General features: G+C 43.9%; 1 protein-coding gene across 1 annotated transcript in view; it reads left to right on the top strand.

Moving 5' to 3' along the window:
• The first annotated feature begins 1,170 nt into the window (after positions 1 to 1,170).
• The window catches only part of LOC147030334 (double-stranded RNA-specific editase 1-like), a 223,115-nt gene continuing 201,785 nt past the window's right edge, over positions 1,171 to 22,500 (top strand). The window contains exons 1-2 of the mRNA XM_085874270.1: positions 1,171 to 1,272; positions 3,605 to 3,756. The gene's annotated coding sequence lies outside the window, so the exon portion shown is untranslated. The remainder of the gene's footprint in view (positions 1,273 to 3,604; positions 3,757 to 22,500) is intronic.

Below are 22,500 nucleotides of genomic sequence, written 5' to 3'. Positions count from 1 at the left end.
TACTGTTCACCTAAGCAATTATTTACTCGTTTCGGTTTCGTGTGTGTGTGTGTGTGTGTGTGTGTGTGTGTGTGTGTGTGTGTGTGTGTGTGTGTGTGTGTGTGTGTGTGTGTGTGTGTGTGTGTGTCGACATCTTCATTTTCTTCTGTGGCTCATACGCAAAAACACTCACAGTAAGGGGTCCATCCTTACCCGTGGTTCGTGCAGGTGGTGGACAGACGGCGGTGCATCGGGTCACCACGGGACTTCACATTCAATATCCTGGACTTGTCAGGATGTGAGTTCCGGACGATATATATATATATATATATATATATATATATATATATATATATATATATATATATATATATATATATATCAATCTCTTGCACTAGAAACCACCAAACCCGCCTGCCATTCAGTGATGTTTTACCTCCTAATATACAGCCAATACCAAGTTACTCTGAAGACTTTGGGGTCACACAGATGGTGCGGTCTCTCCACGCTACACCTGCACTCACACGGCTGGAACCCCCTCGCGACCTTGCTTTGTCCGTGGAGCCCTTCATTTGCCGCAAAGTCAGTCTACAGGGGGACGGAAAAGTCTCCTCGTACCCCCTGGAAAATGATCTCAGAGTCGGGGTGCAATTGCTAGCCCAAGACCGAATAACCGGGCCCAAGCTGCGGGGGATTTGTGGAATTTTAGTGGCTCAGACAAATCTGCCAGAAGTACCCTTTAATGGAGTCCTCTTGTAGTTGAAAACGCATTACTGACACCTTATTAGCATTTACGTCTAATTGTGTGGCACTTTCCGCATGTGTATTATTCGCTTTATATGTGCGCCTTGTTTTCCTATGCATTGCTACCGCGTAGCTAATGGTCGCGGCATGCAAATTACAGCTTTAAGTGTCATAGCAAACGGATTGCCTGGATTAACTTGAACATCCGAATCTGTAGGAAAAGGCGAAATAAGAGAAAAAGCGGAACGGGGGGGGGGGTCTAACCCGCCTTGCCGATGGGATCCCGCCCAAACAACAGGAAAAAAGACGATTTGAATATTGAGCATAAGCTCTCATTAGCAAAGTAATTACTAATGCATGAAATGCCCATTAAAGGGAAGTGCTACCAAAGATAGCAACGGCGTGCCAGGGAGAGGTTTGGGGAGGGGGGGGCGATTCGTCACGAGACTGGCGCCCGTGGGAAACTTTCCGGAGAGGAGGCGCCGCCGGGGGCGCAGATGGCACGAGCTTGGCGTTCTCACAGGGCCGCGGGGGTATCGCTCGCTTTCGGTGAGTCCCTGGGTCTCGGCGTCCGTGTCCAGCAGCCTCGGTTCTTGGGGCTCCAGGTCGAGTCCCGATTCACGCGCTCCACTCTGTCTCTTGACTGTCTCTCTCCGCACGTCTCCTCAGCTCTTCGCCGCACGTGCGTTGATTCGTCTCCGGGCCCGTTTTACAAGGCTGTCTGTCTTCTGCCTTACTTACCATTTCGTGACTGACGCGTAAATCACTCTCCAAGGGACAGGTGCATTACGCCGGTTCAATTATTAAAAGTCTTTAGCTGAGTCCCCGACCCCGCGCCTCGCACACTGACTTATAAAACGGCACACGCGGCTCGTGCGTGCCACGTACGGCGCGAGCTGAGTCCCCGCGGGAAAGTGCAGGTGCGTGTCCGTGAACGCGCTGCACGCTCGAACCCGGCGCGCTTGACACGTGCGAGGCGGGGGACATTTGGGTGTGGGTGGGGGGTTGCTGTCGTAAATAATTGATCCGCAGCAAAAGAATAAATACGGGAGGTTAAAAGAGCAATGCGAGTTAAGCGCCGGGCGACGATTTGGCAAGTGATGGTTGCGGTAAGGGAGGATATACGAGATGGGAACAAACTTGTGAAAATTATAAACAAGAGCATGACGGACGCGATAATTGAGCTGTGGCTTTGCAGCACCTGCGGCCTGTTGATTGAACAGTTTCCTTTGGCCTATCGCCGGGGTTTGTAATGCATGCGCAAAGCTGGAAAAGCCATCTCATTGCGAAGGTGGTCCCCCCCCCCCCACACCTGGAAATTCTCTCCCAAACTCCCTGCAAACTCGTCTTTAGCAACAAACCTCCTATCGACAACATTTCACCAGCATTCTACTCTGTTTCTGCGGACACTGCCTGGGACGTACGGGATGTAGTACTTTGTGTTTTCGAGCAACCCCAAGACGGCGAGCGTTCCATTGTTAACAAAGGTGTCGCAAGGTGCATCGTCTGATGTTCGCGGTCTCATCTGTTACTGTAAGTCTCCGAACTCGTCCATTCCGGCCATTTTGCAAGTCATCCCACTTTTTACAGTGTATCTTAATCAACGTGCTTGGGGCAAGGATCTGTTTGTGTAAAATGCTGTTCTTCCAGCAGATAACTCAGCTAATGCGTCAAAGTGACATAACTCAAGTTCTCGTGTACAAACGGACCATTTATTTCGTGGTATTTATTCCATACCTTGATGGAAGCACACCTTCTCTTCCCAAAGTCATGTCGGGAACATCTCTTTGACAGTTTCATTTTGTAGGTGTGCCAAATGAAGTTCAACTTTGTTTATTTTGTGAACCCCCGAACCTTCAGATCAAGCCTTTAAGGTCAGAAGATTCCTTGTAAAGGATGTGGACTTCTCAAATTTTAGGGGAATTGTTTCCTCCTCCGGACCTCGGCTCCATCGTCTTGCCTCCTAGGCTGCTCTGCGTGCAGATTACTCTCCACCCGCCCGTTATCGAGCTGCGTTTCCTCTCCTCGCTGATCCCTTTTCCTGGCACCTGTTTTGTCACGGTTTATATTGCAAAATGCTCTTACCGCCATCCATGACTCAAATATATTGATAACCGCCCTATCTCTGCTGTAACACGTAACGACCGGGCACGTCCGCAAGGAATTCCCCCTCTCCGAGCATGGGATTAACTTCAGAAATACAAGGCGCCCGAGCTGGGCGATGATCGCCTGGAATGATCCAAACGAAAGACCTGTAAATAGCAGTGAAAATGTGTTGCGACCAGTAATTTGGAGAGGAGATGTATCGATGCTGTAAATGCAGTCTAATGCTGTGAGACTTAAACTATGCACCGATGATTTACGAAACAGCTGGAGCATTTCCCCCACCAACCTCATGACGTCACAAAGCTCAATTACAATGTCCCACGGTCATGGATGAGATGTAGTTTTAAAGTAATATTTATTTGTTGTAGCAACAGTGTGAATGGTGAAGAAAGAAATCAAGCATGACCTAACTCTTCCTTGATGCCATTTGGGGAATTGTGGAAGGATGGAAGGAAAAGTTGGAGTTTAATTCATTAAGCATGTTACATGAGCGTTCATGGGTAATTGAGCATAGTTCGCTAATAAGTATAAAACCAAATAACAATTCGCATATCGCAGTAAACCTTTACTGTGCACACGTTTTATACCTTTTAAATGAAATATTGTGGAGTTCTAAGAGAGCGAAAAGACATAAACGAGCTGCTGAAATTAAATGGCTGCAAAAATTTGAGCTTGCAGAACGCTGGCTTTATTAGCAATTCCGAGTAATTAGCTCTTGTTGTTGCTTGCTTGTTTGCTTGTTGAGTTTTTGCCTTGCTGTTGTTTTTGTCCACAGGGTGAACAATACGCTGAAGCATACTTGCCTCACTCTCTGGGAAACTTTTGATCAACCGATCGACCTCACGTATATACATATATATCTCCTGCAGACCGGCAGTCTTCCTCATCAACCACCAAGCGCCGAGTATCGTGCACACCTCTTCTCCGGTACACCTCGCATATCTCTCTTGGACATTGCTTTTCCTGCTGCGGTTACTGCCATGAATCGACACGGCGAGCGCACGTCTAATGTCTATAAGTTTGGAGATCCCATCCTTTGCACAACATAATTCATCATCATTTGCAAGGCGTATCCATGTAATCCCCTATATAAAAGAGAAAAATCAACGTGCTGGGTAAAGTATTTGGTGCCTGATTCCCTTCGAAAGGGAAAGCCTCACTACATTGGACGTGCTCCAAGATTGACATGTTCCTTTCTTTACCCGAGGCTGATTGCGACGAGTGTCCTCGACAATCAGTTGATTGCTCCATAGTAAATCGGACCTTTAGATTTGCTGTCCTTTTCTTCTCCCAGAGAATGTATTTTTCAAACTCGTTATAATTTTTTTTTTCAAAGGATAATCTCCAAAAGCCGCTGCTTTTGATCAGTTCTAAAGTTTATGTCGTGCAGACTCGTTTTTATGTCTCGGCACAAATGTCCTTTCTGGTTCTTTTTATTCCGGCAGAGGCAAATTGGGATTGAATGTTCAATTAAATAATCAACAATCAACATATTTTTGATCAATTTTTTTTTGCTTTATTTGACTTGTCTTTACAACAAGTATTCATCTCAAATAATCTTGCTGTAATGCCTTTTCCGGAACAAGACACAAACAAGCCCGTGAAGGAACGATGACCTACCCAGGGTTCACGACTCGCCGTGGGTGCCCTCCATAAAAGAGTACTGTACTGACCATCAGACAATACGACAACAGTAACAGCAGTAGTCAGCTACACCGAGGCACAAAGAGGGTGAGCTGGGAAGACTATATGACGTCACATGTGGTACGAACACCACGCGTGATTGAGCCCTTTAATCAAGCATGTCTGGGTACATAAGGGTCCTTTGAGAGCAAACACAATGATGACCTAGAAATGTCAAGTGCACTGGAAATAGAGTGGAAGTATAGGGTAGCCGTGAAATATTTATTTTGGAGCCATACACATAAATGTACAACCTGCACAAGATATGTATGTGCTTGTCGGAGTAGCAAGAGACTGCGAGCTAATTTCCTCTTGTTTGAGGGAAGGGATGAAACCTGTATAAATCCAAGTTAATTAAATCATAGTGGTGCATGTCACTGATTTAAGATGCTCTGTTGGTTATAAACAAATCTGTGATGTAAGCGATTATACAAAAATTAATACTTAGTAAACATGATGCATTGTACACGGAAGGGAGCGTTGGAATGTTTGTGGACAATGTGAAATGCAAACGTTGGGAGAGGTAAGTGGGAGGCTTAAAAGGTTCGATAAACGAGATACTCACACTTATCCAAGACCAGCCGAGGCTTATATTAAATACCGAGCATAATCATCAATATACTATCCTCCTTACATTGAGCAAAGATTGTGCTTGGTGGTTTGCCGTTGCCTTTTCAACAGTTATTCAGGACAGGAATTTGAAATTTGTTCAGGGTGCCGGTGATAACCCACCTACTCTTTGTGAAAGACATAGTGGGATATTTAACATCCACCAATGACCAGTACTGGTAGAAGGGTCCTTTAGTTTTAACATCCATCCGAGCGACGGCACACAGATTCCTTGCCCTGCCTGAAAAACGTGTGTGTGTATATGTATATATATATATATATATATATATATATATTTATACATACATACATACATATACATAATATAAGATTGTGGCGGTTGGGATTATACATTTTGAAAGGGAAAATGGTGCATCCAACCAGCTAGATCTACTCTGCTAATTTAGTAATAAACAAGAAAGAGCAGACCCGGTCTCAGGCGACCAATGGACCAATTTTCTTACGAGACAACTTCTACATCAGTGGTAAAGTCAACCACAACTATTACCACATTTGATTACTTTTCAATGTTGTGCAATTTCTTTGCTCCCGAACCACGATGATTAAATCTTTCACATATCACCTTGTACCAGCAAGACGAGGCTCCCTGCAACTATGCTTTGAATGTGCAGACAAGTTGATTGGTACACGTAGACCAATTGCTTGACCACCTCGTTCCTCTAACCTGTCCCCATTGGACTACATTTCCTGTGGCTATGTAAAACTTTTGTTGACCCATCAAAACCACATTCTTTGAATGAACTGAGGACTTTTATCACTAATGAAATTCATGAAATTACTCAGCAGCAACGGGGGAATGTTTTCAACAAGTTGGAAAATGTGGCGGTTATGTTTAAGCCTAAAAATTTTAACTGTATTTATTAAAAACCGTTAGGAATTATTCTTTCATGCACCATTTATAGTTTCTTTCTATCATGTGTACATCAAAAGTGATAAAAGTTCAAAGTTGCACAAAGACTTTTGGATACCCTGTATATAATGCAGCTAATCTGTGTATACAGTATATATATATATATATATATATATATATATATATATATATATATATATATATATATATATATATATATATATATGATGTACAATGTGGGAGAGATTTATATTCAAGAGCACTAAGTTACAATGATATGCAAGCCAAAAGGCAAACTAAAAATGTTGCATATTCATAATTCACTTAATCTAACAATGACCCAAATAATTGCAAGTCATGTGACCCAAAATGCAATGTAATTAATTATGCAATATTTCAAGTGTGCTGTCATCACTACGATTGCTTAGTAATTAACAAATTGCTAATTACAACTACTTTGTAATCAGCATTGTATTAAACACATCAATAATTAAGCACATCATAAATCAGAGACATAGACATAGGAATCACTTGTAATTGTTTCCTTTCTAATGTATAAAGTTGGTCTCCTTCGAGTTTTAAAATCCCATTGTGCTTGTATTCAGCAAACAGCTGAATAACTCAAGTAAAATAACAACTGGAGAGTTCATAGAACATGACACCCCATGCAGTGTTAAAATATATACAGTACTGTACTTCAGTTTTAACAACATAATGATTTAAGTTTTATCATTTAAAAAATGTCTGAAGGTTTATTGCTATTGAAGTAATCCAGAAGCAGTCCCAAACTGCACCCTTATTACTTATACACCACCACATTAAACCTTTATTTTAAATGAAATACAACACTGCAAAACTGGAGGTTCTTGGAAGTATTATGCCAGGTGATTTTTGTAGTACAGTGTTCAAGTATATAATTAAATTTAAATAAAAGAAAGATTGCAAAATTCATACAAATAAATAAATTCCGGGTTTTATCGCAATTTTCCGCATCGTCTATTACATCACCTTATTCAACACGTGACATTAGAGTTTGTACCTGTTGTTTGTGTCCTTTATAACGTCCTTAAAAACAGTACGTTTCCTGTTTGGAATGATTTTCAATTTTGTTTCACAGACAGACAGAGTAAAAAATATTATTACTCCTCTCTGAGCATGTGCGATCGGGATGAATTCAATGCCAAAATACGATAAAACGAAAGACGTGTCTTCCTATGCATGTTCCCATTCGTGTTCAAAATATAACACTCCATTAAAGTAAGTTATTTCTTGATCATAAATTGATAAGACAGAAGGACATGGACCAATTGCTTAACTCGCCTTTTGCTTCACTTGCGTGAGGTAATTAGTGATTAGAATGGACTCTTTATTTACAAGTTTACAGCTATAGTAATTTTTAACGTAAACACAGCAAATGTTATAACATGAGAGGCAGAAGTGGCGCTAGTTACCATTGCCTAGCAACCGGTTCCATTGTCAGCTACATTATCCATCAGCAGTGAGTAGATAGAGCCTGCACCGGCCAATTCTTATTTCCAGATATTTTCGTTTACGAACAATATCAGATGGTTTTGTGATTTTTTTCCCTGTGATATTGGCTGCAAGTTGCATTGGTGTGCAAAATTTTAGATCTATACCACACCTTGAAGGTACTAAACATTTATATCAGTGAGTCAGTGAATCAGTCAGTGGTTAGAAATATATATATATATATATATATATATATATATATATATATATATATATATATATATATATATATATATACACATACACATATGAAAATGAAGACCCACCCACATCTCTCACCTGTGAATGGAGGGAATAACCAATCAGCTCTGACCTAATGAATTAAACCCAGGTGGCTCAGATTATATAAATAAATTGATTCCTCCCATGCTCTACTAGCCGAAGAAGCTGCATACAGCAACCATGAAAGAGCTACCCAAGGTAAGCCCTTTCCTGTTTCAAACCCTTCCCAGAGTTCCTCCACAGCTGTAATATTGACTTATTTTGACGTTTGCACGTGGTACATGCTTGGGAGCCTCGTTGGTATGCATTTCTGTCTGCGCTGTCGCTGAGGAGTCGCCAACAAGCGATGAAACCGGTCTGGCAGCTGATGGTGTGTGTAGCATTGGGATTCTCTTGTGTGTACTATTTGTGAACGTCTTTACAGCTGTGGATGAACACTGGGAAGGGTTTGAAACAGCAAAGGGCTTACCTGTGGAAGATCTTTCATAGTTGCTTTATGCAGATTCTTTGGTGAGAACCTCCTTCTGTCGGGGTTCACAACAACCCTTATTCACAACATTGGAGTAGCTGACAATGGAACTGGTTTGTGGAGAAAAAAATAGCTACAGTATATCCCAGTTTTTTTTTTCCAAGTGCACAACATGTTTTAGAAGAAAGTATCACTTTGTGGAAATATCACCAATTTAAATTTCCCACCGCAGGTGGGCCAAGATGGCACTCCCACCCGGAGGATGGAGGGCGGGAGTGCCAATGCTAATATGTATTATGAACTAGAAATGCATGTACGTTGAAAAACTAAAGTTTTCGAATTTCTTGGAATATTTAGTATCTCCTTTATAACACCTTTGATTGCACAATGCAAAGCTGTGGGGTTTAGGATGCGTGGTTCGGATCTGAGCTGCACCATCTCTGCATGCTGTATGTTCGCGTCCTGAAAATATTCAGCGACACAGAATGAACCATCTGCAGAGAGAGCGACGAAAAGTCCATGATGGGATTCTCATGGATTGATGTTCTGTAGGTGACTCAACACAATTGAAGAACTCTTATTCTTTTCTGTGAGGTTCACATTGAATCTTGCAAGTATATCCTGTGTTGGGCATTGAGAGATAATAGACAAATCGACACAATATGTAGGACATGAACCCGGGATCCCAGCATGTGCTAAGAGCCCAGATGAAAAAGCCAAATGGGCCAACCAAAAATGTGGGCCACTAGTTTTCTTTGTCTTGTTGACAACTGAAGATGGAGAAGCTGCAAACTAGTACAATTAGGATGACTACCACTTAGATTTGCAATGACTGAGGAAGGCCGTATTTGTACATTCTGAGCACAGTTTGATCACTCAAAGGGATGGTCGGACTGAGCACAGGAATGTTTGGAAACCTGCTTGGTGTGGTCCACACTGAAGTTCTTCAGTCGGCTTTTTTGCAACTTTAATTTGGTTTAGTTTTATTAAACATTCTTATTATCTTTCTGTCGAAGGATCGAGCCTCATGGAATCGATAGTGATTAAGAGCAGCAAGTTCACGAGCTACCAGAGGGTATGGAGGGATGGGCATACACAAGGAGAAAAGGAGGGATAACACAAACACGACTAAAATGTCCCAGAGGAAAGTAGAATGGGAAAGAATCGGTGTTTGCAGAAGAGATCATGTGCAAAGCAGCACGGGTGAGCACTTGAGGTAGTGATGGGCAGCACATTTGTGAGGAGGACAAGACAACGGATTCAGGATGACAATTCCACAATCGGCAGGATAAGGGGACAAATGAATGCAGGAATTGCAACCAGCCTGGACTTTGGGAGGGTGAGCAGTTGAGGGTTTATTGAGGAACATGTGGGACCTAGGGTGACTTGAGGAGGGCAGAGGTAGGAGAAGGCAGGGAACCAGGATCATGAATCGCAGCATAATCGCACTCCCGCATTTTGCAGGACAAAAAGGATCGATGTCCAGCAATTATAATTTTGTCGGTCCCAAATATATAGGCTTCAAAACAAAATAATGTTTCATGCAATTCAAAATGCAGCGAATTATATTATCATTGCACGCGTGTTTCAAATTGATGCCTTTCATGCCAAAGCGCACCCACAACAGACCGCGTGTTGAAGACCACGAAACGCCGCGACACGACCAACGGGGTGGTACTCGTGCAATGTTTCTTGAAATCCTCCATTGATAATGCTGGCAAGCGTTGAACTTGAACTCCGTTGCAAATTCTCCCTGGTGTGTTTTTGTCTAAAGGGCTGCAAATTTAGCACACAAGAGTATCGGATAATTCCATTTATTAATGGGTTACACGTAATGCCCGCTTAGTGCCATGACCACTCTCCGTGTATAATTACCTTTTAATAAAACATGACACACGCAGCACAAAAAAATCACCAAAATTAATGCAAGGGAATTTGCATAAGCACATGAAGCACCAATGCTCCTTGTTCGAATACTCTGCCAATTGAGAGCCTTTTGTTCCTGCATATTGGTTAATTATACACTGATAATCATAATAATAATAATGATTAATTACATCAATAATCGCATTTCCATTCGGAAGGACAAATTTGGCCTTATGAGTCCGATGTCGCTTCACAATATCGAAGGGAAACTAGACGGTCAAACTTCCAAAACTGAGAATTATATTCTCCAATAATTATAATCCATGTGGAATGACAAGTTCTCAGCATCATTGGCATCACCCTTAAAACGAAGAAGGTGATGTTTATGATGATGATGATGATGATCATCATCATCATCATCATCATCATCATCTCATTGCCAAGAGGTTGGTGGCTTCTTTTTTCTTCCAGCTCTCTTTCAGATTTTCTCCCTCTGCCTTCATCCCCTCCACCCCTCACCCAGTTCCTTAACGTGATATGTGGTCGTCCAGCACGCCTTCCATGTGAATCCTCCATAATCTCGGCTCACTGCTGACCTCCACACCTTTGCATCCTGTTTTCTCCCACTTCTTGTACATCCTCCTTCAGTCTGTGCAAAACCTTTGAGGCAAAACGTGCTTTCTCCTCCTGTTGTTCATCCCCTTGTTGTGCCTGCGTGTTTCCTCTTCCCTGTCGACCCTTGACTGCACGTGTACTTCCAAATGCTGCACCCCCGTGTGCACAACATTGGAACGGCAGTTTGTCAGTGGAATTAGATATTTGTCTTGATGCACTTTCCCAGCTGGAAATCGACGATTCAACGGCAAGTACGTCGTATGCTACATATTGTCCTGTCTAATCTAATTCGGCAAGTCATTCATTCATTCAGCATTCGTTCATTTATTCATACGTGGCATGACGTGGCTGCTGTTGGTTTGCATCATCGCTGGGAGCGATTCGGTTCGCCCTGTAGGTTCAGGTAGGAATAAGTGATTTGATCAGGATGCCGGCGATAACTCACCGACTCTTGAAGGAACGCACCAACGGATCTTTATCATCCACCAACTAGTGCTAGTCGATGGGACACCCTGCTTAACGTCCACCCCAAGGCACTTTGTGATGCAACACCCGGCCTGGAAATCACCAATCATACAGTGTTTGTAGTCTGGTCGGGAATCGAACCCAGACGAGACACACCACCTCTGCACCATCATGGCAGACCTACAATGGTCGTTATTATAACGAATGTATATGTGCTGGGTGTGTTATTTTGACCTTTGTTGATGAGTGAAGCGAATTCTTCATCGGTGGCATCTCGAGAGGAGCTCGTGTGCCCTGTGTACGGGGGATATGAAATAATTTTCTCTTCATCGCATCGACATTAACCTTTGTGGAGATCCAGTACTCCAGATTTACAGGTTTTTATTACAGGGTTTAATTTGCACTTTCTTAGTGCATTTATATTTTTTCTCATTTCCTGTTGACAGCGTAATCTGATATTTAGCGGTTGGGATGCTATATAACTACAATGGGCCAACTAATAATTTCCTCATTATCTGCAGGTAAGTGTCCCGTGGACTTTGTAGTAATTCCATTCAATGGCCTTGGATTAAAATCCTGTAGCTGCACGATACAGCTCGGTATATACATCTCCATACACTCGATTTTGATGTTAATTTGCTTCCCTCGTCCTCACCGTGCCCTCCTCGTGCTATCCGTACACTGCTCTCCCCCCTTGGCCTTGCCTCACCACTTCCATCGTCCTTGTCTCATTACCCCCTCAACAGAATCCCATCTTACCCAACACACCCCTCCTCCTCACCATGCTCCCCTAAGCCTCACGACACTTCCCTAACCCTCACTGCACCCCCGAACCCTAACCGTACTCTACGAACCCAAACCGCACTCTACTAACACCAACCGTGCTCCCCTAGCACTAACTGTGCTCCACTAACCCGACCCGTAAGCCTGGTGACTGGCTTAAGATTTTAGGGTGTTGAGTTTGAGCCTCTGTCAGTCGTTGGATTAACAAGATGTGGGGCTTGACCCAGCCTGTCATCCTTCCAAGGTTGGCGAAATGAGTTCCAGTGTACTGGTAATAGAGGGCACTGTATCAGCAACACAGCCGCACCTCCAGAAAGTGATGCAACCAGCAGCCATAAGCTGCACACGATAGCTACCTAACCCTCACCGGGCTCCCCTCGCCCTAACCACGCTCCACAACCCTCGCCACACTCCCCTAACCCTTGCCATGCTTCCCCCTCACCAGGCTCCCCTAACCCTCGCCACGCTTTTTCTCTCACCATGCTCCCCTAACCCTAACCACGCTCCACTAGCCCTTGCCACACTCCCCGAACCCTCGCCATGCTTCACCTTCACCACACTCCACTAGCCCTCGCCACACTCCCCGAACCCTCGCCATGCTTCCCCTTCACCACGCTCCACTAGCCCTCGCCACACTCCCCTAACCCTCGCCATGCTCCCCCTTCACCACACTCCACTAGCCCTCGCCACACTCCCTAACCCTCGCCATGCTTCCCTTCACCACACTCCCCTAACCCTCGCCATGCTTCCGCCTCACCACGCTCCCCTAATCCTCGCCATGCTTCCCCCTCACTGTGCTACTCTAACCCTAACCACGCTCCATTAACCCTCCCTCACCCTCGCCATGCTTCCCCCTCACCATGCTCCCCCCTCACCGTGCTCCCCTAACCCTCACCACACTCGACTAACCCTCACAGACCATCTCCTCTGATTTTATTATAGTTTTGAATTAATATTAATGGTTTGTACTGACCTTGTGAATCAGGAATAATTCATAACAACCTGTACAAGACGGAACAATATGATGAAGTCACAGAATTACGTTGGCACAGAAAGAAAAAAAAGGCCGTTTTGTTGTTGAAATTTTAATTTAGACTCTTTCAAGCTGCTTGTGCCTATTTTCAAACTGGAAAGCAGATTTATGAGCCAACTCTTGGTTTTGAAACTGAAACGGATGGGCTTTTTACCCTTATCCTGCTGTTGTCATTGTCCAGAGCCAGGAAGGTCTTGTGTTCGTACAATGCACTGGCGATGCCAGCGGTCACCATTCCCATGCATCTTTAGTTCAAGCTTCACTCGTGTTGTGTTGTCAAAGGCCCTTGGCTGTACGCACCACTTTGCCGCATTTACGAGTTGGATTCAAAGCTCTTTGTTTCTCTTTTTGGATTCAAAGCTCTTCGGATTCAAAGCTCGAAGCCAGTTCTTCCTTCTTTGGAGTCTGTAACTTCAAACAGAAAATCTCAAGTGATCACCATGCCGTTTCAGGTTGTGTCGTATCTCAGTACCCCATTATTGAGGGACATGTTTATTCCCCTTTTCAGGAAGTGCACGAAGCTTCGGAATATTTGAATGGCACAATATCCTCTAGTTTCATGATGGGCACGATGCAAGACCATTATCGAGGTGCATGGAAGTGCAAGAAACTGCACCATTATCCGAGACTCGTCATGCTTGCTGGACAAGTTATGCTTTAGAAGATGTTTTGGAGGTAGAGTCGATTTTCCTTAACTTGCATAAGGCATCCTCGATGCCACAAACACACAGGAAAACTGGCGATACGGGAATCTGCCCCTTACGCAAGGTCTTCTCTTGGCACTCCCTAAACAGTTTCTGACCAAGGAGATCTTCCAAGCGTTGTGCAATTACAGAGTTGACGAAAGTCAAGTAAAGTTTATGGTTGCAATGATGATGAAGAAAATTTCAAGACTTCATTGATGCAAGAAAAGGTCTTATGATCATGAGGAAATATTGATGTCCCAGTAAAAGGACGTGAAGTCTTCTGATGATCCTCACTTTTTTCTTCTTTTTTTTTTTTGAATACAAAGTTGAGGCTCATGGAAGAGCTGGAACATAGAACAGATCAAGACGTAACAGAACAAAACTAGAAGGGCATGCAGTAGAGCGCATACCTCTGCCACGCAATGCCTGATCCACGAGAACATATCTGGCCCAATACATTTTTGAGATATAGTGCTATATATCGGTTTCACCCGACCTCTCAATGGTGAAGAATCAGTGAAAAAATTATCAGATCCGGATTCGATACCTCAATAAAATTAAATCAATTCTTCCTTATCACAAACCCAACCAGTCCACCAAGTTTCATCCGAATCCGTGCACAACTTTTTGAGATATCGTACTTTATATCGTTTCTGGCCCGATCTCTCAATGGTGAAGAATCACTTTTAAAAATTCTAGTAGTCGGATCCGGATCCGGATGTTCACCAAAATCGAATCATTTCGTCCTTGTCACACACCGAACCTGTCCACAAAATATCATCCGGATCCATGCAAAACTTTTTGAGATATCCTGTACACAAACAAACAGACAGAAAGGGGTGAAAACATAACCTCCTTCACCTTCGGTGGTGAAGGTAAAAAACGGGAGAAGGAGAGAGAGGAGAAACACACCAACAGCAGGGATGAGGAACGGAAAAGAGGGAGAATTGGGGAAAAAGGGATGTGGGGAGGAAGGAGGGGTAGAGAAGGACGCATGGGGTGGACAAGATGGATCCGGAAACAAACACTCGGGAAGGAAAAACAGGTGGGCTTGGCGAGAGTTCACGGGGGTAGAAAAGATCATGGGGTTGGATGGGGAATGATCTCAGAATCACTTAGACGATCACTTTGGGAAGAGAAACTTACAAAGTCTCGGAATTTTACCTCGTATTCTAAAATGAAAATAAATTCTCCCTGTGGGTGTTACAAAGTGTATAATGTTTATGCCTCAAAGGTTGAACGCGCACCTGTGGTTCTGCAGGTATTCTTACTGAGGCTGCTCGAACCGATGCCATCCCAGCCCAGAAAGAGCTAAACTGCGGCCTTGTATATAGAGCTCGCAGAGTCCTTATGGTTCTTGAATGAACGTTGTCTCGAATGTCCATGGAACATCGAGGTATCAACCATCGTCTTACTTTTGCTACCGAAAGTATATGCAGATCGTTTGAGCTGTGCCCGTGACGTCATGGTGACAGTTCCCATCAGAGCATGACGTGCAGGGTGAAATATAATTCTGATGCACCATACTCTGTTAGAGAGCGTCGGTGCTGCCAAAACAGTTTCTTGGTAAGGGTCATGCTAGGCAGTTTGCCATCGCTCTCCCAGCATTAGTTATGGCAGGAATTTTGGATTTGTTCAAGGTGCCGGCGATAGCTCACACACTTTTCACGAAGGACATCGTGGGATTTTTAACATCCACCAACTAATGCTAGCAGATGGGACACCAGTTTAACCACCTTCCGATGGACGACGCACACATTGATGAATCGCCCTGCCTGTAAAACATCAGGATGACAGTTTATAGCCGGGTCGGGATTGAAACCCACACTAACTAGATGGTTTAGTGGCGAGTGTGCATTTCTGGTGGAAATATTGCACTGTATAGCATCATTCAAATTCGAGGGGATATTCGGCTCATTGAATGCATTTTTTTTTTTGTTGTTCTTAAAAATACTCAGGTCGTTGTAAAACGGGACACCAAATGAGCGCGAGAATGTGCACCATGGATTGCAATTGTTTGTTTGTTTTCTGAAGGGTACAGTGCATAACCGTCTTGACTTTGGTACTGTTTACACCAATGTGTCCGATTCTGGCGTGTCTGCTCAATACCACCCTCGACACGTCTCCCACACATGGGTTCAGCCGTCCGTTGGCTTCGTTTTCCCACGGACGCCTTTGTTTGCAGCGACACCATCGCTTGCGCCGGAGAATTGATTTTGGTGTCGACTGCTCAGGGAGCACCGGGTAATAAAGCCTCAAAAGAGCGATCATGGGAAGCAACGGTTTGCTGCTGCGTGAGCAACGAACGCCGGTTGTCATACGGTCAACGCTGAAACTGCACACAACGGCTATGGCAGAAAACAAAACAAAGCGTGACATCATAATGCATTGTGATGTCATGGCGCAGAGCGATCGATGATTTGCGCACAATTACCGCACCTTTATCATGGCAATCATCTACACAATATTGTCTGTCATCGCGTGGCAGCTCGCAAGCTGTCAACGACCGCGTTTGTCCATCTGCAATTCCTCTCCATCTGCACCTGTCATAACGCAATTACCGGTCATAATAACAGCACGAGTGGTGATAAATATTGAGAAAATCCGAGTGAAAACTCGTACCAGAAATGGGAATGGGGGGAGAAAAGTGTCGATGCGGCAGTTGGTGCGGCTCTCGGGGTGTGTTCCGATTAGGCAAGCGCACATGCAGAGTGTGCGAACACGGCCGAGTAATCAAAGGAAGGAAAATTAAAGTGTGAAAGCATCACTTGAGGACATGTTGGATTGTAACCTGCATCGCGTGTGTTAAGGACTCAATTACTTTCGCTCCGTGGGTTTCTGCATTCGCTGTACTACTACTACTACTACTGGCATGTTTCTCTCCACTTTCACATTGAGAAATACTTCTGGGAAGGGCATTTGGAAACATTGCATGACGTTTGGGAAAACAAAAGGAATGATTGATAGTGAACAAAGAACCACACGGAATGATTTATTTTGATCCACGCCGCAACCCCCACACCCCTTTTCCCAAGGCTTTTAAACATTAGTTGTGGTTAAACGTACCTTCGTATCTGGCTCCAAAGGAAACGCTAATGAGACACTCACATATTATGGACACACAAAAGTCACATTGTTTTGACTCCTCGCCTTCCCTCAAAGACCCCTGAGGATCTTCCACCCTCTCTCCCCGTCGTTACCTCCTTTTAACCTCTCTTGTTCCATCTTCCTCAATATCCCTCACCCTTGCCTTCATTCTTTTAAAATCTCGATAACCACCCCCCCCCCCCTGACCAAACCTCTTGCACTTACGTAACATGTTCATGGTCTCAAACTTACCTTTTTTGAGAAGCACAGCTCCGCATAACCCCAAATGCAGAACTCATTTGCCCCCCTCTTTTTATTATGCGGTGGTATGCAAGAACAAAGGCATTTATTTATCTTTGCTCAAGTTTCTTCTGTCTTTACTGCTTTTCTCACTTCTTATTTCTACCATTTGCATATTTATCACCAGTTTCGTTTTATTTTGCGTGTTTTGAGCTCCCCCGCACTCAAGGTGTCAACCAATCATCCCTCTCCTCCCCCTCCCACAACCAAGGTGTCCTCCTTCCCCATCCACTTAAAGTGTCATCCTTTTTTGTCCTGAGGACAAAGAGATTTGTTTAATTTTATTTCGTTTGAGCCTTGGATAAACCTTTTGTCTTGCTGATAAGGACATTAAACTGGAAACATTTCTGTGCAAGACTGGTGTCAATACAACATAAACATTGACGATTCGATTGGGCCATTTCCCCCCTTCCTCAATTTGGGTAGTGATTTCGGTCCAGCCCTGTGGAGATCCTTCTGTGTCTCCATCTCGTCTCCTTCCCTCTTTCCTTCTCTCCCTCCCTTATTTATCATTCATTTGATGTCCTTGTCCCTAATGTAACATATAGCGTTTTGCAATTTCTCCACAATGCTGTTTAATGCACAAAGTTGGGGAGTGAAATTAAGTTTAATTAAAACCCGATGTGACTCATTTTGATGGCTGACTTCTCTGCTCTGCCTTTGTTTAAAATTAGCTGCATTGCCAAAATAATGATGTGCGTTCGTGTTCAGCTGCCTGATCGCTCATGTGCCCGGATGTCTGATTGCTCCCGGGCTCGGATACATAATCGCTCACATGCTCAGATGCCTGATCGCTGTCATGCTCAGACGCTTGATCGCTCCCGTGCTCGGATGCCTGATCACTCCCATGCTTGGATGCCTGATCACTCCCATGCTTGGATGCTTGATCGCTCACATGCTCAAATGCCTGATCGCTCATATGTCCGGATGCCTGATCGCTCCCGTGCTTGGATGCCTGATCACTCCCATGCTTGGATGCTTGATCGCTCACATGCTCAAATGCCTGATCGCTCATATGTCCGGATGCCTGATCGCTCCCGTGCTCAGATGCCTAGTCACTCCCATGCTCGGATGCCTGATCACTCCCGTGCTTGGGTGCCTGTTCAACCATGTGCTCGAATACCTGATCGCTCACTTGCTCAGATGCTCGGTCACTCCCGTGCTCGGATACCTGATCTCTCCCGTGCTTGGGTATCTGAAATAGCTCACATGCTCAAATGCCTGATCGCTCATGTGCTCGGATGCCTGATCGCTCACGTGCTCAGATTCCTGATCGCTCTCGTGCTGAGATGCCTGGTCACTCCCGTGCTGGGATACCTGATCACTCCCGTGCTTGGGTGCCTGTTCACCCATGTGCTCGAATGCCTGATTGCTCACTTACTCAGATGCTTGGTCACTCCCGTGCTCGGATACCTGATCACTCCCGTGCTTGGGTGTCTGAAATCGCTCACATGCTCAAATGCCTGATCGCTCATGTGCTCGGATGCCTGATTGCTCTCGTGCTGAGATGCCTGGTCACTCCCGTGCTGGGATACCTGATCACTCCCGTGCTCGAATGCATGATCGCTCACGTGCTTAAACGTGATATGCTAAGATAAGGGAACACAGCACCCAAGCTGCAATCCTATAACTTTACATTCTACCCCATGAGCTGTACGTTTCATACTGAGCCATCTCATGGTCTTCATCAAAATACAGTCCAAATATATCTGGAAGAACTAAAGTGTTCAAGCACCTGTAGCTCAAATACGATATGAAAAGAACTTGGGTATCAAAGAAAATAGAGTGATTGGAGTGATATACATGAACAAGCTCACTGAGTCATTCAAGTAAGATGCCATGAAATATCACAACAATTTTAGCGTTCATATATTTTTTGGCCCATGATGTGGGAAACCTAGGTTCAAGTCTCGTATACTGTGTGTGTTCATTGTCTGCTCTTGTCCTTGTAATTCATCAAGAAGTACTTTTTGTCACCAAGTGTCTTTGTCTCCTGCATGCAACTTGTGTACAAGCTCCGCATGAGACTTAGATCACGAACATTACGACTGCTACTACTACTGCCACGATGACTGCTTTCATAGTTTAATGGCCAAAATTATGTCCAACATCTTGTGCGGTCAGCTGCTGCAATTTTTCCCCAGGTCTTCAAGAACCTGCTTGCCAGGCCTGATGTTCCACTGAAGGTGGTTTGGGCAGGAATTTATAATTCGTTCATTGTGCTGTTGATAATTCACCCACTCTTTGCAAAAACACACCGTGGGGTCTTTAACGTCCACCAAATAATATTAGCAGACGAAACAACCGGTTTAATGTTGATCTGAAGGATGGCACACTTTGTGATGCAACTCCTCACCTGGGAAGCACAGGATCTGACAGATCATAGTCGGTCGGGAATCTAACCCAGACCAGACAGCTGAACCATACCATCCCGTCGTACATTTGCCATAGATCACTGTTAAATAAAGCCAGTTGCCTGGACTGGAAACCTGTCCTGGATTCTGTGGCATCTGTAAATGAGTCCTCATCGAGAAGATGCTCTGACATATGCGGAACACCTGAAAATTGTCCTTTGGTTAAATCTGAAAGCATCACAACTTGGCCCTCAAAACAAAACCCTATCTAATGAAGATGGATACTCTGGATTCTTGGAGGGCCTCGTTCTGACTGCTGATACCCACCCAAGGAGATTACGACCAACGTGAAAAGCCATCTACAGGAATGAATGTGGAAAACGCTTGATTGCCTACAGAGTGCCACAAGGCTCGAGGAGCATTTAAAGCGATCTATAATCCTCGTTCTTTCCTTTACTCCAATTAATTTGCTCACGCTGGCTATTATATAGATTATTTATTTTATTTTATTTATTTTATTTTGTCTTTCCTCGCATTCTAATCACACTTTTTTATATTTTATTAACATCTCCTTTCAACAGAAATATTAAAATTTACAGAGTGTCTCGGCTTGAAACCATGGTGAGGTCTGTATTTGCATTATCCTCTTCATCAAGGCATTTGTCTTGTGCTGATCACATGACTTGTGTGGCATCATCTCTTTGGGCACATGTGGTCTTGGACCCTTATAGCTGATATCCTGTGGAGCCAACCTAAATTGTTTTTTTTTCCATGTACGAGGTGTACAGTCCTGAGATGACGTCTCGGAGGAAACACCTCTGCCTTTCTGTCTCGCATGGGTTTGATTCCTGGCTGGGTGATAAACTCTCACCCTGGTACTTCGCCAATGCTCTGCCAGCGCATGTTAAACACCCTTTCCTTGATAAGAGTCGACCATTGTGTTCAGTAGCCGAGGTGAAGTTCTAAATTATTACACTGAATGGCAATGGCAACCCACCCAGAGTATTTCTTTGCATGAAACCTCTTCAGCAGCTTGAAGTATCCATCTCACATTAGGGTATTTTGTAATTACATAACTGGCATGTCTTAACATGCTGTTGCGGATTTGGGGCGGGAGAGATCACGAGGGGGGGGGGGGGGAGGGGGTTCTCCAATCGTCTAACTGCCGGCCAATGATCCTGTATGCAGACGAACCACGGATAATTCCCCGTACGGTGAGTTGCTAAGCAACCATGGATTCTGTCTAAGCCGTTTAATTCAGGCAGGGTCCGGCATCTAAATCTACTTTACCTTTCTGGCAAATTTAACCCCTCAGATAGAGTACCATGCTCTCAACATTCCACTGTGATTAAAAGACAGCTGAGCGACACCGTAATTGGAAATGTTGGTTAATGGCTACCCATAACAAAATGGCGCAGGTGAACTCCATGTTACTACTCACACGCTATGTGAAACCAATGGAAACTGACAATCGCAATTTGGGAAACAGTTCTGGTCTGTTTTTGCATATGGCAGCTTCTTGGGTGCTGGGGAGCGACCATTTCTTGGAAGCACAGCTGTGCCGCTGATGCTGTACCCCTCTACCAGTACACTGCTACTTATTTTGCTGATCTTGGAAGGATGCCAGTGATGTCTGGACGTCATATGTGATGTCTGGATGTCCATCCAGAGCTGTCATCGTTAAGAACTCTTTTCGACCATTTTGTCGATACAGTCAGTCCCAATCCAAGACCACCAAATGTGGAAATTGCAGGGGCCAGCTGCCTTGAAAACTGGGTATTTGGATAAAGTTATAAACACCTCTTTTGAAGATAATTAATAGCCTTGTTAAATTAAAACTAAAGCAGGCTTTATCTTTGATCAGCCTGCCGTCCCTCGCAGGGGTCTTTAGCTTTGTTTTGGCCTGCTCAAAAATGCCTTGCCTTGAAACAGGCCGCAATGGTTTCTGCACAATTAAATGCTCAAAAGTTTTTTTCACTTTCCTCACTCACATCATCTGATCTTCACACCGACAAATCGCTGTATAAATCACTTTTATAAGTGCTATAGTTTTCAAATCAGGAGCTGGGAGCGATTTTATGCATTACTAGTGGGGTATGCTTACACAGTGAAAGCAACAATAAACTGTGCTTCCCCATTGTCTCGGGTCACTCACCAGCATTTTTTTCATTTATTTATATTTTCATTTACAGATGTTTTCCAACGGTTCTGTGATTTTTCCCGGTGTATCAGCCTTGATGTTCATCGGCATGCAAAATTTCAGCTTTTTACATCACACGGAAGGTACCGATCTTTAATATCAGTCAGTGAGTCGGTGGTGATGAGCTTTATGCTGTTGTGGCCAAAAATATTGGCACCCTTGCACTTTTTTCAAATAATGCACTGTTTCTTTCAGAACATTGTTGAAATTGAAATATCTTTTGGTATCCACATTTTTATATATTTGGTTTTGCAGTGGAAAAAAAAAAAGCTTTAAACATTACTAAATCTTTTCTTATTCCACAAAGAAATCCTAAAATGGCACGGACAGTATTCCTGGCACCTTTTACAAGTTGTTAGAAATACTTACATTTCAAGCAGGTGATTCTCCTTTACTTTGGAAATGAACTCACCTATGGTGAGTTGCAAGTAGTGGGGCAACTTAGCATAACAATTGTGCATTTTGTGAGGAAAGCACCAAATTTGGCACACTAGTAGCCTATCATATTATGAACAGATTTGGATATTGGGCCATCTCAAATTCAGCTGCTGATGGCTGTGGCAGCCATTTTCCACTCTCATCAAAAATTTTGAGATGGCCCAATATCCAAATCTGTTCATAATATAATAGGCTACTAGTGTGCCAAATTTGGTGCTTTCCTCACAAAATGCACAAATTGTTTTAGTATATATTTAGCTAAGTTGCCCCACTAAAGTGTCTGCAATGTAGAAATCACTCATTTAAACAGTTTGAATATAGAAAAGGAGTCATTCTGCTGTTTTGCGTCACTGTGTGTACTGCACTGAGCATGGAGAACAGAAAGAAAACCAGAGAATTGTCTGAGTAAGTCAGACAACATTGTAGCCAAGCATGGACAATCTCAAGGCTACAAGCCATC

The sequence above is a fragment of the Eptatretus burgeri genome, chromosome 3, assembly GCF_056783735.1.
Source record: "Eptatretus burgeri isolate ZD-2024b chromosome 3, Ebu_testis_v1, whole genome shotgun sequence".
NCBI classification, from domain to species: Eukaryota; Metazoa; Chordata; class Myxini; order Myxiniformes; family Myxinidae; genus Eptatretus; species Eptatretus burgeri.
Note: the sequence above shows the minus strand (reverse complement) of the source record. Positions and strands in the feature narration are given on the sequence as shown.